The sequence below is a fragment of the Podarcis erhardii genome (assembly GCF_964252035.2).
Source record: "Podarcis erhardii genome assembly, chromosome: 13".
Taxonomy (NCBI): Eukaryota; Metazoa; Chordata; class Lepidosauria; order Squamata; family Lacertidae; genus Podarcis; species Podarcis erhardii.
In genome coordinates, this window is record NC_138502.1 from 26097333 (window position 1) to 26124530 (window position 27198).

The following is a 27198-nucleotide window of genomic DNA, read 5'->3' on the forward strand; positions in this document are numbered from 1 at the left end:
ACCTGTATGTACTACTCTTTTTATTTGAAAGACTGTAATGTTACACTTAGAAATTAAGAGTACATAGTCAACATCTTATTCATAAAATTTATTAATCCCTTTTTCAAAAAAACTCTTCAAGCAGTGCACAAATAAAATTGTAGATAGAGCACAATTAAAACCAACAAACCAACTAAAAAGAAATATACATAAAACAATCACTTTAAAATAAATATAAAATCAATAAGTATTTTAAAACCCAGTGTCATAGCTTGCACTGGACAAAGTACTTGGACACAGATTTTGTTTTTTAATAAAAAAAAAAAACATTGTTCAAATCAGTATGGTACATAAGCAAAACATGGGTCACCAGCACAGCAGGTGCACGGCAAGGTTAGCAAGCTGAAACGTTGATCCAACAGCTGACATGCCCCCTGGGCTCCTATTATAAAAGCATTGGGCAAGCACAGCTGTGGAGTGGTATGTGCCTTTAGATTGAGTAAGCAAGCAAGCAGGCACTCTTTCTGGTGGGCTGAACATGAGCTGTCTGTTCACACTGGTGCTGGAATCTTTGTGTCCTATGTGACAGGATCCTGACAGTACTGCCTCTGATCCAGAATGGGAATCAAATGCTGCCTTGGTGGGCAGAGAGGCAGAGGCTGTGGGAGGCAAAGGCTCCAGTGGTACAGGAGGCATGGCAGGCAGGGGCTGCCTTGGAGTCAAAAGTGGGTGTGTGACTGAAATGGGGCATTGGGATGACAACCCACTGGGACCCCAGGATCAGATTCCTCGTCTGCATTTTAGCTCCCAGAGCTCTTAGATTATTGTTGCAGCCCCATGCAGCTTTCCCAATCCAGCATCATCAATAGGCTTCTCCTACCCCTTGCCCTGATCTAAGCAGCCCCTCCAAGGTGTCTCCCCAGGACTGATTACATCAAATCTAGGTACATAAATTATATGTCTGAGTAAGTTTGATGAAACTATTTTGCCACATTACCATTGAAAAACTAATCCGTCCACTAAGTATTTACTTTTAACAGGCAAGGCTTACTATTTCAAGTTATCCCCAGAACACTTCCACATAAGTTGTTAAATTCAACATCAGATGACGATAAGGATCCACGTAGTGCATCATTATTTGCAAGTATCTCCGCAACCAGCAACTTGCAAGTCAGTACAGTGGTACCTTGGGTTAAGTACTTAATTCGTTCCGGAGGTCTGTTCTTAACCTGAAACTGTTCTTAACCTGAAGCACCACTTTAGCTAATGGGGCCTCCCACTGCCGCCGCGCCGCCAGAGCATGATTTCTGTTCTCATCCTGAAGCAAAGTTCTTAACCTGAGGTAATATTTCTGGGTTAGTGGAGTCTATAACCTGAAGCATATGTAACCTGAAGCGTATGTAACCCAAGGTACCACTGTAGCCCATTCACGGATGGTGGTCTGACTTCTGACAACAAAAGTACTGGTAGCTTGATTCTATCTGCTATACTTCAGGAGCTGCTATGTTTATTATAGACAGCTATAACCGGGGGAGGGGCAGTTTAATTGCTATATACTGATACTGGATAGAACATAGTATCACAATAATATACTTTAGTGATGGGTGGCCATCTGGTTAATAACTGAAGGCCTTACTGTAAATATATAATGAACCATAGTGTATGTGGTTAACAAAAATGCATATCACTGACATAATTTGCATATTGGATAACCGTATGCTACACTAGATTAAATTTGGTTGTAGGAGATCTATGTTCCAATATCTGCTGATCCCTAAAGTTCATAGAGGAGCCTTGGAATAGCTTGTCTCATAAGGTTGTTAAGAGGCTAAAGGGAATAACAATGGGGCTATTGTATCATTTCTTGAAGCACTATGGAACTTGAATGTTTGGAGCCAAATAAAATTGTTAAGATTTGAAATATTAAACCCTTCAATAATGAATTCCTAGCAGCTATGAATTCAATTAAACTATATTCCCACTGCTGCTTTTTGTATCAGGAGTGGCAGGGCTGGTTCTAAAGTAACCTGGTCTTGGTTCTGTTCCTACATGTGGGGATGGAAGGGCAACACACTGTCCATCATACTGACACTGTTGAGAATTTGTAGCAGGTTTCATGTTCCAAATGGTAGCATTCAACTTCGAATTCACATCTACTCATATTTGGGAAACAAATTTTCTCACTAGCATCCTTGCTACAATGTGTTGTCAGTTTCTCTGTCTCCTCCTGCTTTTCATTCTGGTCCATCACCCAGTCAGTGAACTAATAAATACATGTTGGGTTTCTAACTTGTGTAACTTGAAATAATATATATTCTAATATAAGGGAAATATTTGGCAAGGATACTTCTTCTTTTTCTAAGTTCCCATTATTTAAAATTAATTGAAATGCATTAGAGGGGGAGGAGTCAAGCTGCCTAAATACATAAATTGCTGGGATCTGAGACAAGACTAGACATAGGCTACTTACTCCCTCAAATCATCTGTGTGAGACAAGTTTTTAATTTTTTTGCAGGTTCTGGACTTACACAGACTTTACAATTTTCTGTTATAAAAAATGAGGGATAATACCCCAAAAGGGGATTGTAAATACACCAATTGTGAGGTTAGCTGGCTAGCTGGCTGCTATGGTGACAGAGATCATACGGATACCCTAGGCAGACAGTTCTGTCACAGACTCATTGTGGAACCTTAGGGGAGTCATTTAACCCTTTGTTTGTCCATCTGTACAATGGGGAAAGTGTTCCTTTCTGGTAATCAAGTGGGGGCTGTGTGTTATATTCAGCAGGTGTTCCTGCTACACTGAGTGCCATAGGGATGTATGCTTTTTATAAATAATAACAATCAAGTGCTGCATAGCTACTGAGCAGGGTCCATATTGTCTGCAGGTTGACAGATACCTGGAAGCACTTTGGGAGAGTTTTCTGCACACCGAACAAGAAAAACGTGATCTACGGAACTGGAATTTGCCTTTGAAGAGTACAAAATCTGGGAAGAGTTTAAATGGTGAATCCCAGGAAAAAGTATTCAAAGGAATCTTTTATAAGGTAATTAGAATAAATATTGGTATGCATGTTTATGTTGTTTAGCCTTGCAGATAATTGCAAAAAAGGGGGGAGAATAATACCAATCCACATAGAGATATGTGTGTTGCAAGATCACTCATGTGATACATCTAGCAGCTCTGACTTAGAATAAATCATTACTTATCTGAGAGAGTGGTTAAATGCAAGACAAATGTAGGCTTTTTTATATTAATGTAGTGGATTTCATTCAAGTTTAGAGGTTAGTGTTAACCTGTTGCTAACCACACAATGGGTCCAAATGAACCCAAATATCTGTAGGATTTCCAGAACTGTATAGAAAGTATAATCCAGGTGTTTCCTGCTTGGCAGGGGGTTGGACTCGATGGCCCTTGTGGTCTCTTCCAACTCTATGATTCTATGAATTGCAGAAAGAAAGAGAAGCATCAAATTATGCAGCCAGAAACATTATTTTAAAGATCTGATTAACAGAGACATTAAGAGCAAGAGGGAGCTTGTAAAATGCATGTCTGGAAATACTTTATTTAATGTTCTGTGGTATTGGGTTTAACTATGGTCAGCAACATTTAGTTATGAGCCAAAAGTGCCCACTGAAGTCGTTTCATAGAATCCAACATATCATTGAGAAAAATTTTACTGGTTAAATCTCTGTGGGTTAGACGGCTGTTGAAGGCACAGAATCAGGGCTTAGAGAAAAAGACAGCAACCTTTATTTTAGTTTGTTTTATATGTGTCTTAAAGTACAAAAGATAGTTTTCTGTCTTTTAAGAGAAGTAATTACTCTTCTTGTATGCCCAAACATATATCAGACTAAAAATTGCCAGTGGTTGTGTCTTCTTCACAGGCATGGGGACCCCTACCTTTGTCTACTTCAGGATGAGTATGAATAAGCACATCTTTATATCGTTAAGACACCTAAGCACACCAAGTTGATCTCCTGAGAGTAATTCAAACTATTTACATATATTGCTGCAGGAACCAAATAGGTAGCTCCCCCCCCCCAGTAACAAAAATGTGGCACAAAATATTATAGCTTTGGAGTGCAAAGGTTAAGTCTAAGGGGAAAATAAGCTTAATATTTTGAACCAATGAACCTTTTTAAAGTCATGGAGGGACCCTAAATCAGACAAATCCTATGACTGTGGCAGAGAGTTGCTTGTAAGCAATATCTCCTCTTCTGAGTAGTAGTACCCTTCCTGTGAAATGTCTTTAATAACGCTGTATTGATAATCTTGTATCATACTTTATAAGTTAGTGCTTCAAAACTTACCTATGAGTATGAATATTCATTCTACCATGTGGCTGAAATACTTGGAAAATGCTTCTCCCAATTCAGTTCCCAGGGTATCAGCATATATTTTATCCAATGTTTTAATGCTTCAAGTAGGATCCCCAAGTGCTGCTGATTAGGCAATTAAATATTTAGATGAAAGAATAAGTGCTTTTCTGAATCTATTTCAAGTGATTAATGCTAATTGGATTTATAAGAAAAGTGTGTATATTCTAGGGAAGTAGTGCACAAGTATACTTGCCCTGTCTTGAATGCATTTCACAGGATACATTTTATATCCCTAAGGGTAGCTTGACTTCCGCAATACAGTATTTTTATTTGGATTTGTACCTAGCTCCTGCCAACCTAGCAGTTCGAAAGCACGTCAAAGTGGAAGTAGATTAATAGGTACTGCTCCGGTGGGAAGGTAAACAGCATTTCCATGCGCTGTTCTGGTTTTGCCAGAAGTGGCTTAGTCATGCTGGACACATGACCCGAAAAAACTGTCTGCGGACAAACGCCAGCTCCCTCGGCCTGTAAAGCGAGATGAGCGCCGCAACCCCAGAGTCGTTCGCGACTGGACTTAACTGTCAGGGGTTCTTTACATTTACCTTTAAATCTCAGACTCCAAGTAATTTCAAAGTAAATTTAAATATATACAACACACAATAATAAGCCACACCATTCTGTCTTCCACCTTGGCTCTTCTTTTCTCACCCACGGCAGAGCCCTTTCCCTGGTCTCAGTTACATCGTCACTAGCAGCCATTGATAGCCCTACCCTGCATCCACATGCTTGCTGACAGTCAAAAAACTCTATTAGTGAGACATTTATTTCCTCCCCCAGTCAAGCCTCTATTCTTGCATGAGGTAGACACTGTGATGTCTCCATTAATATTTTACTTAGTATTTTAAATGTCATGGTTTCAGAACAATATCAAAGTCCTTCCAGAAATTCCCACTGATGCCTGCTCTTTTGCCTTTTTACACTGAAGAACTCATGCCCTTTCTCTCATTGAAAAGAGGGGTAGGCCCCAACAAATTGATACTTTGTTCCTTATAATCCCAACCCCAATACCTTTTTGAATTCCATTAACTGAAAGAAATTATAACATCTCACTCACTAGTCCCATCTCATCAAACAGAAGTTCAACTATAACTGCCAAACTGCCTTTGGCAGTCACCCTCAGACTGTGGAATAACCAGCCTCATATAAGCAATATGCTTAAGTCTAATTAATACACTACAGGGTTAAGACCATAGAATTCTCCTTTAGTACCTATATTTTTGCTCGTATTCATTCAACTTGTTTTTATTATTGCTTGTTAGCTGCCCTGAGCCTGGCCTTGGCTGGGGAGGGCGGGGTATAAATAAAAATTATTATTATTATTATTATTATTATTATTATTATTATTATTATCACCAACAGAAAACAAATATGTCTAGCCTCAGGGAGTGATGGGGGATAGGCAGGACATCTTGAGATGGTTGAAGGTTTTATGGGGATCCAATGGTGTAAGCCCCCTAGTATGGACTATTATTCATTGGAACACACAGGTTTGAAGGGCAAACTTCTATGCACACTTACAAGGAAATAAGTCTTGTACAGTCGTACCTTGGAAGTCAAACAGAATCTCTTCCAGAAGTCCACTCAACTTCCAAAACATTCGGAAACTAAAATGTGGCTTCTGATTGGCTGCAGAAAGCTCCAATCGGAAGCTGCAGAAGCCCCGTCGGACGTTCAGCTTCCAAAAATAGTTCGCAAACTGGAACAGTCACTTCTGGGTTTGCGGCGTTCAGGAGCCAAAACGTTTGAGAACTAAGCTGTTCAAAAACCAAGGTACGACTGTATATAGTGGGACTTATGTCCAAGCAAGTGTGCATAGAATTTGACTAGGGATGTAAAAAGTTATTGATTTTCAGTCCATGTCGCATGCAGCGCTGTTCCTGTTCTGCTGCAGTTTGGCTTGCAACAAAAACGACATTATTAATGAGCTTTCGTGTGCATGCACACTTCTTCAGATACACTGAAGAAGCTTTCGTGTGCATGCACACGAAAGCTCATACCAAGAACTGACTTAGTTGGTCTTTAAGGTGCTACTGGAAGGAATTTGTTTTGTTTTGACTATGGCAGACCAACACGGCTACCTATCTGTAACTGACATTATTAATGTCACTGTTCACTGCAGCAGAATTTTATGTAATTAATTAATTAATTATTGTAATGCTATTACACTAGGGTTGCCATATTTAAAAAACCATGACACCTCAAAAGTTGTTGAGTGCCCGAAATTGTTGAGCGCCTGAAGTTGTTGAGCTTTTTTAAGGAAAAGCTCTACAGTTAATGCATTTTCAACATGATTTGACCCCTGTTGCCGATATGGCGGCCCTATTACACAACGTATCTCTGCAAAGGAAATTTTATGCAAATAGGGGAAAACATAAATTACGTAATGTTTGGACTGAAGACAAGAACAGCAATGAATAGGAATTGTTTTTTCTGGATTGATTTGTTTTTTTGGACATGGGACAAATAAGCAGACATCAGTGATTGCAATTTCTGTTTCTATCAGTGTTCTCTGATATCCCTAGATGTGGTTGCACATAACCTTTCTCTGGGAAAATTGGTGAACGGCTTCTCTAGAATGCTGTTGGTTTGCTTCCTCAGCAACTGAGGGCAGAAGTGTGAGCACCTTAGCATGGACTTCTTCTCCACTGTGTTTCCCTCAGCTTCCCTCACCCCACCCCCACAATTTTCTTTACGCCAGCATTTTTTATCATTCTTATTTTTTTATGCACATAGTTTGTGTTTTGTAGGTTGTTGTCTCTTGTGCTTGCTTCTAATTACTTTGATTCCCCCTAACCTAAGTAATTTCCCCCCTTGTAATGTTATGCTATGGCACTTTTCACATTCAGTGTAAGATTCTGCTACCTTCTAATGTGTAGATTCTCTAGTTCCTGATTATCTTTAATGTTGAAGCTGGCTGAAAGTAAAATAGGTTAGATGAGTACATTTGCAGAAGAGCACCAGTTGGTGTAGAAGTAGTTAAGCAGTCCTCCTTCCCTCATGTTGATTCTCCCCTGTGAGTGCCCCTACCCTAATATTCTTTGTTACATCAGTAAACATTGTGCTGGGAACAAATATTTACTAGTATAAAGTGTTATTTGGGCTTGAAACATCAACATGGAAACTGGCACACATGCTCAGATAACAGCCTGCATTTAAATGATGAATCCGAACTTGATCCCTGCCCCCATGTTTCAGGGGAACAGGAAGTATGCAAAAGAGAATACAATATAGTATCTGCCATGAGGACTGATATATTGGCATGGAAGTTTATATGTTTGCTCAAGATAACATTTTAGAATTTTATTGCAGCTTAAAAACTGAGAAATTTATTATGGTATAAGTATCTGTGGTCTAAATACATGTGTTGTCATATTTAGTTGGTAGGTACATACATGTGAGTGTAGAGTGAGAAAATAGTAAACAGTACAGTCAGATGATTAAATGCAGAAAGTAAAAAAATTGAGACAATTCAATTAACTGACCATTCACAGCAGTAGTAATTAAGGGCAGGAATTGTGTGCAATACAATACTGTACCTCTTTACAGACTGAGAGGTCATAGAGAAACAAGGTATATAATTTACAACATGATTCTCTGTTTGAAGTTCAAATATTCAGAGGCTGATACCATTGTTAATGATATATAGGTTCTGGACAAGTTTGTCAAGCTGCGTTTGATTTCCATATGCAAGACCTCTCAACACTGTGCTTTATTAGTGATAATAATGATGTATCTAAAAAAGGCAACAAATAAATTCCTCCTTAAGTTTCTAGTGCTTAGTCGTTCAGATAATGCTCCTTAGGTTTAGCTACTTACTGCAGCTTCTTCAAAAGAATTATTACCATCCTATTCCATGGTTACTTATCCCCTGTAACTGGATTTAGGGATGGGAAAACTGCAGGAGGTTTCCCTAGTAAGACAACCCTAAGTATTTAATTGTGTTTCCTCCCATTTTGATTAATCATTAAATAAAAAAATCAAGAATGATTTGGGAACAGAACAAGAATCACAGAGACATATTGAGAAAAGTCAAATAATATTCTTTATAACAATGCAATTTTTAAAAATTCGTACCAGCATTAACTACATGTCTCTAATTTTGCATGAGAATATGTAAAATCAGGTAGCAGAAATTCTGTAAACAGGCAGTTTAAAAACACACTATTGCTGCTAAGAAACACTTTACAAGGGACTACACTGCATGTGTGTCTTCTAAATCTGAGTAAGTGCAGTAAAGCAGCAACTTCTGGCCTGGAAGCTCTGGTAATATGGAGTGACGCCTCAAAGAGAGGTGCCTCCAAACCCTTTTGTTCCCCTGAGCTTGAGAAGGGGATCAGTGCCAGACAGCATGACACAAACTGAGATTTCACTATTCTACTTCAAGTATCCATAAGTTAAATATGAATTTGAGGCAGATGCCTATGGCTTTAGTGCTTATCCTGCAAATGCACATGCAGGAACAGAGGCTGGCAACTATTATGTACATGCTTACCTGTGCGTAAGGCCCATTGCACTTACTTTTGACTATAGGATTGAGCTGCATGGCAATAATCTGGTGTGCCTTCTGCCATTTCATATGCTGTAGATGGGGTGGTCAATCTACAGGTTTACAGGTGCTGTAAACACCTTTAAAAAAACTTTTAAATAGTGTGGCTAGATTCAAGCTTTTTGGGTTGTTTAAAAACCAAAGCACTGCTTCCCTTCTCCATAAGCTCTGATAAACAACTATCCAACCAAGTAGTCTCCAACAACTAAGTATATCTTCACTACTTGTGATAGATTAATGAAATATTAATAATTTGGATCCAAGGAAAGGAGGCTCCTTGAGAAATTGCACCAGTATTTCAACAACTTTCACCCATCATCAAATGGAGACCAGACCAGTCCACACAGTAGGCTGACTTTCTGGACACCACTGTCAGTGCAGCACAAGCCAAACAGAAGAAGTAAGGCATCCTTTAGGGCAAAGATAGGGAATCTCAGGCTGTTGGCCAAAAGTGGCTCTCTGTGCTTCTCTGTGTGGCCCTTGAGACTCTCCCCAAGTTACAGCTCTCACTGGCCCTGCTTTACACCCTCCTTGAGTGTTGTTACTCATAGTTGGCCCACCCATGAGGCAGAGGGCCACCTCAGGCAGTAGAAGTGCAAGAGGCAACATCCCACCCGCCTGCCGCACCACTTCTACTGCCAGAACTCCCCCCACTTGGCAGGTGTCAGCAAGGGGGGAAGGTGATCCAGTGGCACGGGTTGGCACATTCATGTTTCTCCTCAGGTGGTGAGATGGGATGGGCCTTCCTTGTTGTTACCTGACTGGAATGTGTCCTTGAACTGTGATGTTGCCTTTTGGTTGCCTGGATGAAGGAGAGAGGAGGAGGTGGTGGTGGGTGTTTGTGTAGAAACTAGTCTACCCTACAAAGGTTAAATTCACATTAGTTGTTCTGTGCACCCTTGCTTCTGACCATGTTTGTATCCCCTTTGGCCTGGCCCACAGTATAGGAAGCAAAGCAAAGCCTCCGTCAACAAGTAACAGCATAAAGGAGGAGGGGTGCTCAGGTAGCAATCCTTGATGCAAGAATAGTACATGTGTTCCTATTTTAATGTGTGTAATGTTGAAAGGTATGATAGATACTAAATTCTGAACGATTAATAAAAAGTAATGTCTGTGACATTGGCATTCCCAGGAATTCTTGCCCTCGCTGCTTTGTTCCCTCTAGTCCTTAATTTTGCTGCCAATCCCCGCTCCAAAATGCATTTCCCTTTAAAAAAGCAACAACCCCAATACACCAGGATAGTAACATTGGACTACCATTCAGGGTTGTTGTATACTTTCTCCTCTCTCAGCAACTTTCTCCTCTCCCAGCAAGAGGCATATAACAGTTGCAGTTGGTTACTTTGCAGAACTGGCGTAACTCACTCTCCCAGCCACAGCCCTGCCCTCTGCAGTATGGGCATAATAATGATGAATTGTCTCTATGTATGTATTGACAGAGTGTTTTTTAAAAGATTACAAACTGGGGAGGGGGAAAATCTAATTAAGATCCACATTAGAAATATATTGTCTTTGCTATTACCTTTTGTTTTGGGTTGGCACACTACTTCCCAGTCACAGTGATACTAAAATTCTGGATAAATGAGTTGTTTTTTATGGGGAAATCACTTCTCCACAGGGAAGAACAGTAGAAAATGCTTAAAAGCAAACGAAGATTTTTTTCTCTCTAGAGTCTTCTAGGCAGTTGGTCTTCTAGCCTGCTCTTTGTTTAGCTGGCAAGATTTGCTTTCCCAAATGTCAGTCATTACTATGACCTCATTTATTGGCTAAAAATGCAGACAGATGGGAGAGGCTAGTTCCTCACAAAACAAAAATGCTTCATATTCCTGATTCTACAAGTGCTGGGATCTTTCATTTTTAAAAAGTAAGATTGGGAATCTGGGGATTATGGCTAATGAGGGAGCAATGCGCCCCCTTGCGGACCCCCATGGTATATACCTAAGTGTAAACATGCGTGTTCTGAGAGAAGGGATGTTAAAAAACGCTTTCCAGTATGACTTCAGAGTGGGTCACCACACTCTTAATTATAGCACTATAACAAACCCTGCTTTGTCTGTAATCTTGCTGCGCTGACCTTGTGTCCCATGCGCTATAAAGAACGGTAACTATTATTATTTGATAAATAGCGCTCACGCCGGCGCGGCTCCAAAAGGAGGATTTTTTGTGTGTTTTTGTTTAAACCCGGCTTTTCCAAAGAAGACAAAGAACACATTGGGAGTCGGTGTAAAGCCTCCACGCATGCGCCTACGGTCGTAGGGAGGTGTCTGAAAGATGAGACGGGCGGGCATTGTGCGCGTGCGTGGGAGAGCCATCTCGGGCAGCCTTTCATTGTGGGAGCAACCTTATTTCTCGAGGAGCTGGGAGGGCCCTTGCGAGCGCGCATATACGAGTTCTTCTTGGGAAGGTTCCGGAGCCTGTGCGCGCTCCCGTCGCTAGATAGGCGCGTTCTCTTTCTGTCTGTCTCTCCCTCTTTCCTGTCACTCCCCCTCCTCCCGGCTTTGGTGAGCGAGACTTTCCAGAGAGCTCTCCCTGCAGCAGCATTAGCAGCCGCAGCGCCAGGTAGGGTTTCCCAGCACGGTGCGATCTGCTCTTAGGAGAGCAGCTGCACCGAGGGCCTTCAGACTTTGCAAACCTTTGGGTGGTGGGGATGGACGGGCGGGGGTGCGTTAGGCGTACAGGTGCGTACGGTTACGCAGTGAATGCGCTTGCAGTGGCTGGAGGGAGAGGCGCCGCGCCATACAATATAGCTTTGGATCCGATGGCTTCAGTACGCGGCGTAATTCCGTTTGCATATGATGTCGGTAGATCTCTTAATGCTCTCTTCACAGTTATACAACTCTCCTAATTTTCAGCAATCTGAACAGCATTCATCTCTTCTCCTTTAACCACACCCCTGCCTCTGAAAAGAGGAGCCCTATTGCAAAGAAATACGCACTCGCCACCTGCCAGCGCGTGTGGCAGTACAAATACGTTATTTTCCTCCCTGGTCTATTGTAGCTTTATTAGGGCTCCTTTCTATCATCATTCAGTGGAGAGGCTTGTAATCGTAATGCAAAATGGGGCAGTAGGGGTGTGTCTCTTAGGATCTCAAGGGTAGGCTTAATTGTATGTATCTCTTTATAAATATTTTGCAACAACGACATCTACTTTTATTCTTTTTTTTAAAAAAAATAACATTCTATAGTAATAAGTTGCTTGGAATGCAGTTTTTGCTTGTTTTTGGCAATTTGAGGCACACTTTCTTTTTTCTTTTTAAAAAACACCCATATGTAACATTTTATTTTATCATTTAACAAATGATCTGCTAACTTCATTTGGAATTATAGGTGAATTTTAAGGAACCCCTTTTTTGACCCTGTTAACTCTCATTTCCCCCCATCTCTTGTCTCTGATAGGTTTGGTTTCCTGCTTGGGAGACTGGTTTTGATTGTGAGGGTGATGGCGAATGATAGGCTGTTGGTGCTGCAGTAGGTGTGGATCTTGGAGAGAGAAAAAGGGTGGGCTCTCCTTCATATCAGTGGTGCCATGTTTTGCAGTCCATGTCATATTTCTAGTATTGCTTAGATAATTATGATGTTGGGGAAAATAGCCTAAGAAAGGAAAATGTTTTCTGTGTTAGCATTTTTTTTCCATTGTGGAAATCTGAGATAGGGTAAATGACCTGCACAGTACTCTTTTCTAAGAGCTGAGTTGCTTTGTTCCTCTATATGGGTCAGTATTATGGGATTTATATTTAGGATTCTTAATTCTTGGGTGTAACAGTAGCACAAGACTGGTGAGTTGAAAGAGAATGAAAATGACTTTCCCCCTTCTCCATGCTTATTATGTTAATAGTTACTGTTCGGAGCAGAAATCTAACAGGGAGATAGATGATTCCTGATCAAGATGTGGTGGAGAGCTGGGGGGGGGGGGCGCACACAGCTTTATAGAGAATCATAGTCACCCAAAGATTCCAGCTTGATTATTCTGTGCATTCATTGTTTTTCTCTCTGTCTCAGATGGTTTTCTCTGAGAGAAAAATGGATCTGAGTGTAATAGCAGCAGCTGGTCACGCCCCTGTTAGGCTAGAATACATGGATGCAAAGTGCAGTTCTCATTGGGTAAAGACTGTGGTATGCTCCTGTAGTTTTGGGTGGGGATAGAGAGGAAAAAACCCTTTTGTCTACCAGCAGAATTGGCATTAAAATAGATGCCTTGCTAGAATGAATATAGAAACACATTTTTATTATGGATTTTCCCCGTAATTGATGCTGCATCTTCCATTTTTTTTTAGTGGGGATAATTGGTCATTGTAATGTGCAAATAAACTACTATATTGGTAAGTAATGCCACTGATTTGTCAGCAAGGGCTGCATGGTTAGGCTGGTGAGATCATAGAATTCTAGGGTAAAAAAGATTCCTGGCATTGTCCATATATTTATTCAGCCTTTTAAATAGTCAATGTATGTGCTATAACTTCCCTAATCCATGGTTGCTAATTTATAGTTCTTTAGACTGTTTAAATCATTTGCATATGATGTCATTAATTCTTAAAACAATCCTGTATGGTAGGTTAGTTTATTGTCCCTATGCTACAGGTGGGAATTGGGGATGAGGGACTGACTGGTCTCTGAGTTCATAGCTGAGGTGAGATTTGAAGAAGGAACTTCTTGGCCACTACACCAGCTCTCTAATACATTATTTATTAATTCTTTCTATTCTACTTCAGTCATGAATGAAAGCATAGCATTTGAACATATTTGGTGGTAATCCCTTTAGATGCATTGCAAAGCTTTAATTTTATGGTTATAAGAAAAGAGCTCTGTCTCTAGGATCTGGTACTGGAGTTAGCCAGATTTTGGTCTTGCATCATCCTTGCATTTCACTTAATGTTTTAGAAGAAATTTAGGGAAATTCCTGCCACTAGCTAATACAGGTATTTTAGCTGGAGAAACTCTTATTTCTTGGGTTGTTTGGAACCAAGGAAAAAGCTGATGTGGCCATCAGGTTTCCCCCTAGTTCCTTCTAACTGGTGTGTGTCTGAGCATTCCAGTAGATGTATTTGTGGTTGCAGTGCCAAGAGGCAGAGACAACCTCACCAGTGCAAAGCAGAGCAATACTATCATGTTTATTTGGAAGGAAGTTCCACTGTGTTCAGTGAGGTACTATTAGTGCTAAGTATGTTTAGGGTTCCAACCTAATTTGCACAAGAAACTCAACTGAAGTTACCACTATACTTATGAAACATTACTTTCAAGCATCATTCCTAAATACATCAAATTCAAAGACAACATGGGTTTTCCACACTTGCACCAAGTTGTTTGCATGATTTCAATGTATTATAAGTAGAAACCCATTTCCCTGTATCGCCCACCGCAAAAGCCAACAAGAAGAAGGTAGGTATATTGTATCTTGACTGAGAGTTCCATTCCCTGTAAAGAAGAGTTCTCATAGCTCATACTTTCGAAGTAAGGTAGAGGTATATGCATGCACATAACGCCCTCCTCAATATGTCAACACCAAATTGTTTTAAACTAATTTTATCATTAAAATATATTTAAAATGCATACCTTGAGGTATGCCATTTTTATTTTGCTGATCTGCATATATTGTATCTTGTGCAGCCTACCAAATTTAAGGCCCAATATTTCTCCAGGAAAAAACACATTTGTTTGATAGTCTCTTTGTGCTGGGGTGTGTGTGCAGATTTCATGCAGAACAGCAGCACACGAGGAAATAAACCGCAAAAGTTGCTGCAGAAAATTATATAATTCACAAACTTACTCTACTTTTTTATTATGCCTGATGCATTTTTGAGTGTGAACATACTCTTGATCAGAAGCAGCTATTAAAAAACAAAACAAAACTTCATATTTCAGAAAATACTTCATAAACTTAGCAGCCTCCTCATACCTTTTTTTTTTGTGTGTAAAAGAGTGATCATTGCATGCTATTGTAAATGTATGCCTTGAATAATGTTCTTCTTTAAAAAAAAGTGTTATGTCCAGGATCTTAAAGCTGAATGGAACAGAGGGTTAAAGTATTCCATTCAGCTCTGTCAGTCGAAAGTTGCATGTATATGCAGTGTTTCGTTAGATTTAAAATTGAGAGTGATACAACAAAAAATCATGTTTCCATATGCTGGACATCACAGTGCTCTTACAGGAAGAGATTTGTTAGTTAGATGTTGGCAGTGTAATGCTGAAAATTCCTCTTTATGATGTGGGCATGTCCTGTAATGGTTTCTTTCTTGTCAGAAGTTACTGCTCATATCAACTTTGTTTTGAGAAAATCATTAATATTTGCACTCATAAATTATATTGAACTAACCGAATGACAACAAAAGTGAGTTCTATGAGTCAGTCCTTTTGGTGTCTAAGAGACTTAAACTGCAAGGTTGGAAGGACAAACATCTACCATCTATCACCCAATGGATTGAAGATCTCACTGCCCTTTCTGTATTTGAACACGTGGATTGTAATAATTAGTTTAGATACCTATTTGGACTGTCTTTATTAATAATGTACATATAAGTACTGTACATATAAACCAGGATTGGTGGAATATACTTACTGTTATTATCAGCTGGCAATGGGGTTTTTTAATTATTAGGTTTTATTTGCTTTTCTTCTCTCTGCTATATTTCTAAATATAGGAATGTCTTTAAAAAAAACCTAACCTGCCTCCTTAAATCAGCATTGACAGTTTCATTAATTCTGTATGGGTGTGCCAACTTAGTGGGTTGTAGCCAGCTATGTTCTACTCAGAGTAGACCCAATAAAATTACTAGACCAAAGTTAATAATGACCATTACTTTAAATAGTTCTATTCTATGTTGGATACAACCTGATATAAGCCATTGTTTCTGTTATCAAGACATGACTTCAGAGACTCCTACTTATTCTTAAAAAGAGACAAGAACATTTTAGTTATCTGTAAAGATTATTGTGATGGGAAGGAACCTTAGGTGGTAGAGTCCATGTTGGGATGTAGAAAGTCCTAGGTCCAGTCCCTAGTATCTCCAGCTAAAATATCTGGTAGGAGGTCATGTGGAAGATCTATCTGCTTAAGACCTGGACAGTTGCTGGATGAACAAATCTGAGTTGACAGGTAGCTTCCCTGTGGTTTTAATGCAATGGTTTTAAGCAACAGCAGAGACCTTGAACTTGTAGATCTTCAGTGTGTCTTCTGAATGAGGAGCTTTTTATCTTTTAGAAAGAAGCTTCTAAGAAAGTCATTACAAGAACCTTTTATGCAATCTCCTTCGGGAGTTTGCTCCAAGCTTGCATTTTATCCTAAGATCCAAAAAGCCACAACTGGTCTTAAACTGTAGAGTAAACTCTAAAACACATGCAAGGAGGTTGAAAAGGAAAAATGGGCCTAGAATTACTTGTTTTAGAAGAACTTACTGTATAAATTTCTTCCTATCACTGTCAAAACTAATTCATTCCTTAGAAGAAACATGGTTCTGAACTAAAGAATAGGAATACCAGACTCTTAATTCAGCACTTTAAGGGTGAACTGTATAGTTTTAGAAGGCACTATGGATCCAAAGACAAAACTGGCGGTTATAAAATGATAGTTAGAAAATGCTCAGTCATTGATTCAAGTGAACAAATTTGTCAGTCCTAGACTTGTATATGGATCAGAATGCAGCTATTAAACTGCATACTTCTTCAAATTTTGCCTTTCAGTTTTAGTTAAAAATGCATAGAAAAATGTCTTTTCTTGGGAAATGCATTGAGAAGTATAAAAAATGCATGTGTACATTTTATACATTTTTTTAAAAAACAGAACAGGAAAGACTTATTGAATGTATTGAGTGGATGTGAAACTGATACAGAATGGAAGTATTTGCCCATTCCTACTTGTGCACCCTGATTCATTTTTTAAAATTCTTATAGCTTATGACAAGGATGCTAAATAGCATAAAACACTGGAGCTACTACATGTTATAAAACAAATGAGAACACGTGTTCTGCGGTCTACAAGGTTATAGGAAAATGTTTGTCTAACTGTGTTTACCGTATATATAGTTTCCTCAAGGAAAAAAGTTCTTGTAGTGAGTACATTCCTGGCAATAATTCTGATCTTTTTAAATTTAACACTTTTAATGCTGTGCATCAACTTTGGACATATAGATATGTCCAGTTGTATTCAAGTTGCATGCTGGCTGATCTGATGTTCAGCCTACACCATTACCAAGACCACAAAGGAAAAATCTTATTTAAATTTTGAGGTATTTCTACCCCACACTTCAATAAAATTGGCTTACAAAACGTAAAAACACAATAAAACATATTAAAAGCATATGGAGCTGTATTAAAACCAGTAAATCACTAGAAGCAGCATAAAAACAACAAATCCAGTTAACGGGTCAAATTGAATTGCAAAGCCTGAAAAGATAAATATCTATCTTATTTGGTGCTGAAATGAGTTTTCAGTGGTGGTGCCCTGATTTTATAATGCTCTTCCTGGGAAGGCCCTTTCTCTGGTAGCCATCTGCACCTCAAGTGGTGGAAGAACTTAAAGAGCCTTGCCTAGTGTACGTACAGGAACATGTTAATACAATCCTTTGGGTATCCTAGTGCCAAGCCATGAAGGATAAAAACTAGCACTTGAGAACTGAACCTGGAAATGAATTGAGAGTCTGTGCAGTTGATGGAGCACTAGTATAATTTTATAATGCCTGGTCTTTGTTATTTAGCAGCTATTGTCTAAACTAACTTGTGATTCTGAACTGTCTTCAGAGGCAACCAAATGTATACTAGATAACAGTAGTTTAACCTGGCCATCACTGGAGCATGAGACCTGAGACCTAGCTTTCTTGATAGGTACGCAGCTGACAAAGCAGCTTAAGCTTCTAGAAGGTGCTTTCTGCCAATATGGAAATGTGATTGAGATGGTTTAAGAAGCACTCTGAGACTGCAGGCCTATTCCTTTGGAGACACTACAACTCTGTCCAAAACAGGATGAACATCATTTACCTGAGCAGATTTGCACCTATGTATTCTTTGTCTTCATCCTGCCAGTTTCTATTCTCAACCATCAGTTATGCTGGGTGTGATCTGCATATTGATGGTACCTAACTCCAAATCTTCTTGTGTTCTCTTTGCTGATACTGTCCAAGTCCAGTAAATAATTTCCTACACTCCACTGCCAGAAATACCGGTATATCTTTAGAAAGGCTTTGGAACAAAGTCTTACTTGCTTAACCTGAGAAAATGAACCTTGGACCATGCAGCTCTTAATGGTCCAAGACATAGAAAGAGCAACATCTTTTCCAGCCTGAGGTTACATCAAAGGACAAAAACAAATCTGTGTGTTGGCATAAAAGTTGAGCATTTGGGAGCTCACATAATTCCTTTCTGTGGCTTCATTCCCAGAGACTACAGCAGTGGAGTATTAAGAAGCAGAGTGATATATTATTACACAGCATTACAGGAGGGCTACTGTTGCTTGTTTATGGAGAGCATAAAATCAAGGGACAATGTAGAGGAACTCGCTCTTTCAATTAATGGAACTGTACCAGACTCTGGAAAAGCACCCACATGTGATATTAACCCTCTCTTCACTTCTGCAGCCAGATACTACTTTACCAAATTTGACAACTTATTGAGCACTATTGAAATTTTCTGAATATTTATAGATTTCATGAGGAATCGGTGCTGGACTACAACTTCATCCCTGACCATTGGGCTTGATGGCCGTTGGTAACCCCAAATCATCTGAAGACCTAGGTTAGCCCCCCCCCCATGAATGGTGCTAGTCCATGGGGCATTTCCTGGACATGGCTAGCTCCAGATTTTGTGGCTCTTGGGCAAAAGATCTGCAGTGAACCCCTGTCCTCATAGCTTGCCTGTCTCCGATTCCAATGACTGTAGTGGCAGTAGGCTTACTGGCTCTATTGGGAGGCAAGATTTAATTGTTTTGCAGCTGTCGTACCAACCCTTCTTCAGCCCCAGTCTCCATCACTTCTGAAAACCCGTACTAGTGTTCAAAGTAACTTCAAAACACACCAGCTTTTCTTCTGGTACTTCCAGTCTGCTGCTGCTGATGTTTGTGCTTGCACTCATGCGAGAGCTGGATTGAGGTGCTGCTGGATGACTGCAAGGAGGAGCAACTACCACTGTTCTGTGGAGGTAGTGCATGGCAGCAGCGTTTGCTGTTCTACAACCTGTCCAGTTCTGTCTGGCTTTGTGTGTTTGAGAACATATACAAGGCGAGTAGAGGAGCTGGTAGGCTAGCTGCAGGTAAGTGTGTATGTTTCTTTACAACTACTTTGTTCCACTTCTGCTCAAGGTGGCCTGTTGAGCAGGAGCAGTGGTTTCCCCACTGTTTACGGGGCTAGAGTCCTGATGTCAGCAGTTGATGTTGAGCTATCGTAGGTACCTCACAAAGCAGCCTACTACTGATCCTGATCTTGATAGAATTCTGCTTTGCCCCAGTGCCCAGACTCGGATAATGGTAACCGAGAGAAGCTTTTCTCTCCTGTTGCAAGTTGGAAAGTATTTACTTCTTGCATTCAAGTGTCCACCTTCCTGCTGCATAGAGAGAATTGCCAGCTGGGTGTGTGGCTGACATGGAGTCCTGATATTGAAATTGGGTCTTTCATTTTTCCTCCAATTAAGGGAGCATGTGACTGTCCAGGAAAAATATACTGAAGATAAAGTATATTTTGTGGCAGCTATGACATAGAGGAGGAATTTCAGTGTTGTTGCATGGATTTGGTCTGAGGAACTGATCCAGCTGTAGACGTTAGGTTCCTTAGCTTGTGACTGCAATAATTTGCTACAACCCACACATAATTCTGTGGCTAAGGGAAATAAAATCCTTTAAAAAACAAACAAACCAAAACAGCAGATGTGTATTGTGCTCTGTAGCGAGGAAAGTACTTAAGGTGTAGCATTTAAATAACTTCAGCATTTCAGGCATTATGTCCTGCAGCCTTTGATAGAGACTCCATTAAGAGGATGGAAAGCAGAGAGGCCTTCATTTCAAAGGCTATTCAGCTAAGTGCAGGCTGTTTGTGTGTGGTTTTTTCTTCTTCTGAAAGCCTGCATTCATTGACAACAAGCATCCAAGAAGCAAACTGTCCGTTGACTTTTCACAGAAAAATGCAAGTATTACTGCTGGAGTATATTATAAGTACATCTAAGTTTGGGACTCACTTTTAACGATACTGCTGCTATAACGAACTATTTTAAAATTTATAGCAAGCAGTTTCTCTTTCTTCACTTGGAATATGGGCAGTGGTTTGAAAATTACTTGTTTTTATGATGAAACTATTATGTAGGACTTGGGGTTCACCACACAACCACAGGGGCATTGTTCAGATTTGGGTGTCCTAAGAATCTTCATTCTATTTATTTAAGTTCCTATAATGGCACCCAAAAATGTCTGATTCAGAACTTAATAAAGTTGAGTAGAATTTCAGCATTTTGGTGCTGAGGAAAGAAAGAACAAAGAGAGAGTCAGTGCCAAAAAAGAAGAAGCAAAGCTTCAAAATGAGTTTTGAAATGGAAGAAGCTGTGGTTGTTTCAATGAGGTTTCACTGAAGAAAGCCAGTCTTCAAGACAATTATGTCTTTGTGGGAAAGGTGTGGTAGGAGATATCACTTTACATCTCCTGAGGTGTAAAGTGAGCTTCAACTGCTCACTAACTGATGAGCCCCTTTGCATGGTGGCTTGGTAGGCATGCTTACCTTCAAACATACACCTAAAGTGAGACAGGAAGAGTTCTTTTTTTGAGGGGAGAAATACACATAAACTGGGCCCCTGCATGGAGCATCTATGTTTACACATCTTGGATATGTGTTCAGATGAAGTTGTGTGTGTACATTGCAGAAGACTGTCAACTGGTTAAGTGTGTGAACTAGAACTGAGGACTGATAATGAAAACAGAATCCTGTACTTATCCTTGGATTGGATTTAAGCATTTGGTGATATGCTTAAACTCTCTCTATTTCAGGGAACACAGAAGGAGGGCATGTGACTGATGTGAGGGTGGAATTTCAAGGTTTAATTCCAAAGGTTCTAGGCTGAAGACATCACATATATATTGCAGCTATGCAAGTGGAAGAAAGTGTTCTGCCTTGAGTATAGCCAGTACCTTAGATGCTGTGAGAAGTGGGACAGGGAACTGCCATGGGAAAATGGAAGGGGAATTAACTTGGGCATGTGAGCCTGGTGAAATAAGATGACAGATTGCCTAAAGCAAAAGTGGAAATACTCTGGCTGTGTTCACATATTTAGAGGTGTGGTGGTCTGGGGTTGCGGGAGGTCACAGAGCCTGCAGCAGAGTCCCTGTCATCAGTGACCATCCAATCAGCACTAAAGGTTGCTTTTTAGCCACAGAGACGTATTTTCACCCTTTGTGCTGATGGGAGCCAGTCAGAGTAGAAGGAGGTGAGTCAGTGACAGGATTGGCTCCTAGCTAGGGTCACTCTGAGGAAGGCACACAGGAAGAATACAGAGGAGTTGTTCTGTATGCTCCAAAGCTAAATATTTAGGAACACTGAAAACACAAGGTGCTTCAGTTTCAAAATAATTGTTTGCAAGTTCTGTTACATACGTTGGAACCTGAAGGAAAAGACAGTTGATGTCACTCCAAAAAAAGATATTTCAGCACTCCAAATTATTTGCACAGAAAATAGCAGCTCTATCTGAAAGGCAACACATGGAGATCTGTATTGATCATTGTAATACATCCCTAATTATTATTGTATAATTAAAACTCTTGTATAATCTTTTTTAAAAAATCTGTGTATTGATTTTGTATGACATTGAACAAACCTAAGTGCATAATAATCTCCCTCCCACCTTTTAATTATTGTATTATTAGAAGGGTGTGTGGCTGTGGGGGGGGGGAGGTGCAGTTGTGACTCATGAAGGGACCCTTAATTTCTGAACTTGCCACAACACTACTGCACATAACCAACTGTAAGATGTAGTCTGAAACATGTTATAGATTACCAGTAATGCAGTAATGTGCCCACCCTACTCCTCTCTGCTGAGTGGGGAGGAAATAAGCCACAGTTTAGCGTTATATGTGAATCAACACTTGCAGTTTGTTTCTCTCCATGTGCTGATTTGCACATGATGTTACGCCATTGCTGTAGTTTGCTTATTTCCAGCTTGACAAAGGGAGGAGCAAGGTGGGAGCAGTTTGAACAGTTCCTCCTTGTTGATGTCATTGGATAAAAAGTGCTGTATAAGGGCAAAGGATTTCATTATCTCAAAACTGTTGAAATTCTCAATCTGTAGGTTCAACAGGATGAATAAAAGGGACTAAGGCTACCCTAGACTCCCCGCCTTCTATGTATATATTTCATGGATTTCACAGCACAGGTTGTTAGTTTACGATGCAAGGGAGAGAAGGGGAGATGACCAAAACAATGAATGTCACCCTTTGTTTGCCCTTCCCATTATGTGGTCTTCTGTGCTGCCACCAAGTAGATGGTTGCCCCCCCCCCCAACTGCCTTAATTGAAAGAGCACTTTATATTAGGGGCAGGGAACCTGTGGCCCAATAGATGTTGCTAGACTACATCTTCCATCATCCCAGACGCTGTATGGAAATAGATATATGAGTCATCCCAGACGCTGTATGGAAATAGATATATGAGTCCAACAATATCTGGAGGGCCCTCGGGCCCCCAAACGTGTGTTATAACTTTGGTGTTTCTTGTAGACTTTTTGCTGACCCAGCTGGACTGGATAAAGTGCAGCTTGGATGTGAGTTGAAAATCAAGGAATCGGGCCAAGGCTAAATCTCCATTAAATTTAGTTTTTACTAAAGGCGTTGAAAAGCAGTAGTTATTATAATGGTGCTTCTAGGGGAAAAACAAGGTTTTAAAGCTGCGTTAGCAGTTAAGCAACTAGGATATGAAAGTAACATGGTAAAACACATCCATTTAAATCTTGTCTACAATGTTTTCCTACTTAAGCAAAGTTTACTTCAGCTCATCCTACTTCTGTGGCAGGGCAGTTTCCAGACTTCTTGTTTAGATCAGCTTCTTTTATCCCTGTAATCTGGGTCTTATGCAACTCTCAGCATCCTGGCTTTTTCCAGTTTTAATCTTTTTGAATGGACTTCCTGTCTTGTCAGTTTCACTTATAAGCAATATTCCATTCAATCAGTAGTGCAATAGAGTATTGCTAAATTTCTAATTTGTATAAGGTTTCTCTTTGTAGTTTACCTTCCATGATCTTTTTGACACACACCCCACCTGGAACAGCTAAATTCCAAATGACCCAATACCTAAACAGAAGGCAACCATTTTATAACTAAACACAAAATGGCTGAAGTTTAGTTTTCTTCACACACATTTGGAATCAAAGGAAACAGGGTTGTATTCAACCAAATCCTACTCAGAATAGACCCATAGAAACCAATGAACCTAAGTTAGTAATGTCCTTTATTTTCAGTGGTTCTACTCTCAGTACACCTCACATAAATTGTGTCAGTTTAAAAATTAATTATAACAAAATAAATTGCCAGATAATCTTAGTAAAGCACTTATCTGAGCTGTTTGTACCAACTCTGCCATGAAGCTCTATTTTTATATTAAACTATATTATAAAAATAGTTCCTTTGACAATGATCTATGCCTATGGCAGAGTTAAGTAATGTGCAGCCACTCAGTCTGAATGTAGGACATGAAATCATGGTGCAGCTGTCATGTAGAGGGAAAACGGCAATTTTCTAAACTTTATAGTTGCACAGCTAAATATAATAGGCCAAAATGATAAAAGAAGGAAATTAAAAATCCTTGAGGCTAATTCTGCCCTGAAGGACAGGATAGAAATTTAATAAATAAATATTTTTTATTTTGCTGATCCTTGCATAATCTGCTTTAAAAATGCTGCCAATTTCTAGAGAGATCTTGACCTTGTTTTAAAGTACAAACTTAGAAGTCCTTTTTATAATTAAACTTGCTTTTCTACTCTAAGATGCCTGACAAAAACTGATTTCATGAGTGTAGTGATTTGATGCAAGTAAGTGAATTCCCTTTTCCTCTGCCCCATTCTCATAGAAGATCCAGTTGATTCCAGCTACCATTTTATTGACATTGAGTGAGTCATATGATCCTATGTGCAACCATGAATGAATCTTCAGTAACATGAGATTTCAGAGAAACATTATTTTGGGCTGGCTCTAAAGTAGGTTGTGCGTTCATGCTTACAGCATGTGTATCTATAAATGGTTTTTCCATTCTAATTATAAAGCTTATTTCATAACATTTTTGAGAAGTTGAATTATACACCAAAAGTCTAGTAGCCCCCTCTGCTGAGTGAATATCACACTTCATGGGACCAGTGATGTGATGTGCCTGACCTGGTGAACAGCAGCAACCAAATACAAATCAGTGGCCTATTTAAGGGACTACCTTTCATGCAGGGTAGGTAGAGATTAGGGTAGCAATGAGCAGATCCACACCATAAATTTGAAGCACATTCAGTGCATATAACCTTCCCCTAAAGAATTCTGGGAACTGTAGTTTCACACTCAGAGCTGTAATGTCCTGGGGGGGGGAGGCGGGGAGGAAAGAGAAGGGGGAGGGAATAAAAGGGGGCAGACATCAAGGGAAAAAAACTTTAGCAATCATGCACCCCCACACACCATTGCACCCAATTGTGTTTTGACTCTACTTGATTTTGGCTTTATGCCCTATCTATAGAATGTAACCCCCATGTAAGCTGTGGGTCTAGTGTGTTTTATTTTTGTTCAGTTGCATTAATTATGTCTCAATTTGTTTCTGTACCTATAGATTAGCATCTGCAAATTTTATGTAAATATACCTTTCTGTCCATTTTTAATGATACAGTTTCCACTCTTTGTGGGTGGGTGGGTGGGTGGTTTGCTAGTAACTATCCTAGTAGAAGTGGGTGGAGATTGACATTATGTGACATTTTTGCCACAATCTTTGGTGATGTTCTAAAGTTCATCACAACTGGGGCTGAGACTGTAACTGAGCTACCACTGCATAGAACAAGTTTTTATTTTAGGGGCAGACATTCTGTTAGCAATAATTTTACTTTTGTGGCAAATTTGTTGGCTCTCCAAAGCAGGGGTCGTCGGCAAGGTTTACCTCGCATGGGCCAGTTCACTCCAGCAGAGATACTTTTGTGTGCCGGATTGCACGTGCGTGTGAATGCACGCACCCGCGATTTCCGGTGTCTGTGCAGACATGATGATCAGCGCCATGGAAGTAAGTCCCCACTCCGTGCTGTGCCAGTTTAGCGCAGTGGGCGGGGACTCGCCGAGCAGTCGGCTCGGTTCAGGGGTGGCTTGTGGGCTGGTTAAACAACCCCCGTGGGCCTTAGGTTGCCTAACCCTGCCCCAAAGCCTTTGAGATAAAATTATGTCTTATTTGGTGATTCCTTATCCTGCAGTCTCCAGCCCTTTCACTTAGTAGTACAGTGGTACCTTGGGTTAAGTACTTAATTTGTTCTGGAGGTCTGTTCTTAACCTGAAACTGTTCTTAACCTGAAGCACCACTTTAGCTAATAGGGCCTCCTGCTGCCACCGTGCCGCCGGAGCACGATTTCTGTTCTCATCCTGAAGCAAAGTTCTTAACCTGAGGTAATATTTCTGGGTTAGCGGAGTCTATAACCTGAAGCATATGTAACCTGAAGCGTATGTAACCTGAGGTACCACTGTAAAGTACATATCCAGTTCCACAGCAGGAATAGGAAATGGAATGTCACAGGGATAGGCTAGAAAAAGGGATTCTTTAAAAAAGAAGCTTTTTATTTTTTCTTTCCTCTAAAGAGCTCAGGGCAGCATGCATGGTATTTCCGTCCTCATTTTATTCTTACAATTGTGTGTTGAAGTCAGTCCAGGAGATTGGCCCAATAAACTTATGGCTGGGCAGAGATTTGAACAGAGGCCTCTCTGGTCCCTACTCTTCCATTACTAGTAAGGAGTTGTAGGATAGAGCAGAACTAGAACTAATACCGGACTAAATTAGTGCTGATTAATCCCAAGAGACATGTATTGACCCATCTTTAATGGGAAACAAAGAACAGCTTTTAGAATGTTCATTCCCATGCCAGGCCACTTCATCAGTTATCTATGCCCCATTGTAGTCTTCACAGATCACTTCAACTGTAGAAAGTTAAATGTGTAAAGACAATATAGTGTGGTTACTTTTAGTAATAAAGGGATACTCTGAATAATTCTGTCTAACAAACAAAGCAAGAACAATCTGTTTCTTAGATTGTTTTTTGTTTCTTTAGGCAAAATTATCCCTTTTCCAAAGAGCAGTTTCTTTCTCCTGCCGGAACTAATGTGCAAATGAAGGGGAAAAGCAATAGGCTTTTGGAGCAGAACATTGCAATATCATCTGGAATGGCTCAAGTCATACGCTGCCATAAGCATTATGGGAAGCATGGCTGTGACTCTGCTCCAACTAAAGTCTAGACTGGCATTCTAGTATTTATTTAGTGGGTTTCTATCCTGCTTTTTTTAACTGAGTTCTCAAAGTGGCTTACAATGTAACAAAATGCAGGTAATACATTAAAAGCTCCACACCTTTGGGGGTGGGAGAACAAGTCTGGCTGATATCTTCACCCCCTTTCTATCCATATGTTGATTTTTTAAGTTGTTTGTAATAAAATGGACAACGCTCCTAATCAAAGAAGACCCAGGGAACCAGAAGCAATGCACTTTAAATCAGTGTGTCAAGTTGATAGCTTAAATGAACAATTATTGCCTTATTCTGCCATTAAAAAAATGCAATTCTGGAAAATAGATGTAGGTTAGGGGTAAGGCAGTTCACATGATGTTTGCAGAAGCCTCACAAGCTATATATCAAACTAAGAATTAGATTTTTTTAATGTTCAAGAAAGAAAACTCAGAATCTCAAGAAGTCATTTCATGCTAGAATGCCAATTCACACAAAGTGTAATGAGCATCTCTAATTCTTCCAACTGCCTGTAATAAAATTACAGCATGCAAGTGCATGTGTAGTTTGGTTTTTTAAAAATGAATTGGGAGCACTAAATTAGTTCAGTGCTGATTATTCCTCAGTGCTATTGAGTACCAGCATTTTGCATCCACTTTTGGCCTGTCATATGCACAGAATTGTCCCATGAAAATTATAGCCTACCATATTATGTTTATTATAATGCCACATGAGCTAGGAATAACGGTTAACTATGAGAAGGTGCTCAGATCCGGCTAAAGTTGGTTATGATTAACTAAGGCTGCAGATTGTTCTCAAAGGCTTCGTACACTGTATTCACCTCACAGAGCTACAATTCCCAATGTGTTTAACCTATAGTTCCCAAGATTCTTCGGAGGAAG

The 27198-nt window shown here is 39.9% G+C and overlaps 1 protein-coding gene across 13 annotated transcripts in view; it reads left to right on the plus strand.

The window, feature by feature from the left end:
* Positions 1-27198, plus strand: part of MAPT (microtubule associated protein tau) — an 89554-nt gene that overhangs the window by 4625 nt on the left and 57731 nt on the right. For 2 of the 13 annotated variants that reach the window (XM_081837022.1, XM_081837008.1), the window contains exon 1: positions 2624-3026. The gene's annotated coding sequence lies outside the window, so the exon portion shown is untranslated. Of the gene's footprint in view, positions 1-2623; positions 3027-11159; positions 11468-13099; positions 13227-27198 lie in introns of those variants that run through there. The other 11 variants (XM_081837009.1, XM_081837014.1, XM_081837017.1 and 8 more) reach the window with 9 other exon arrangements.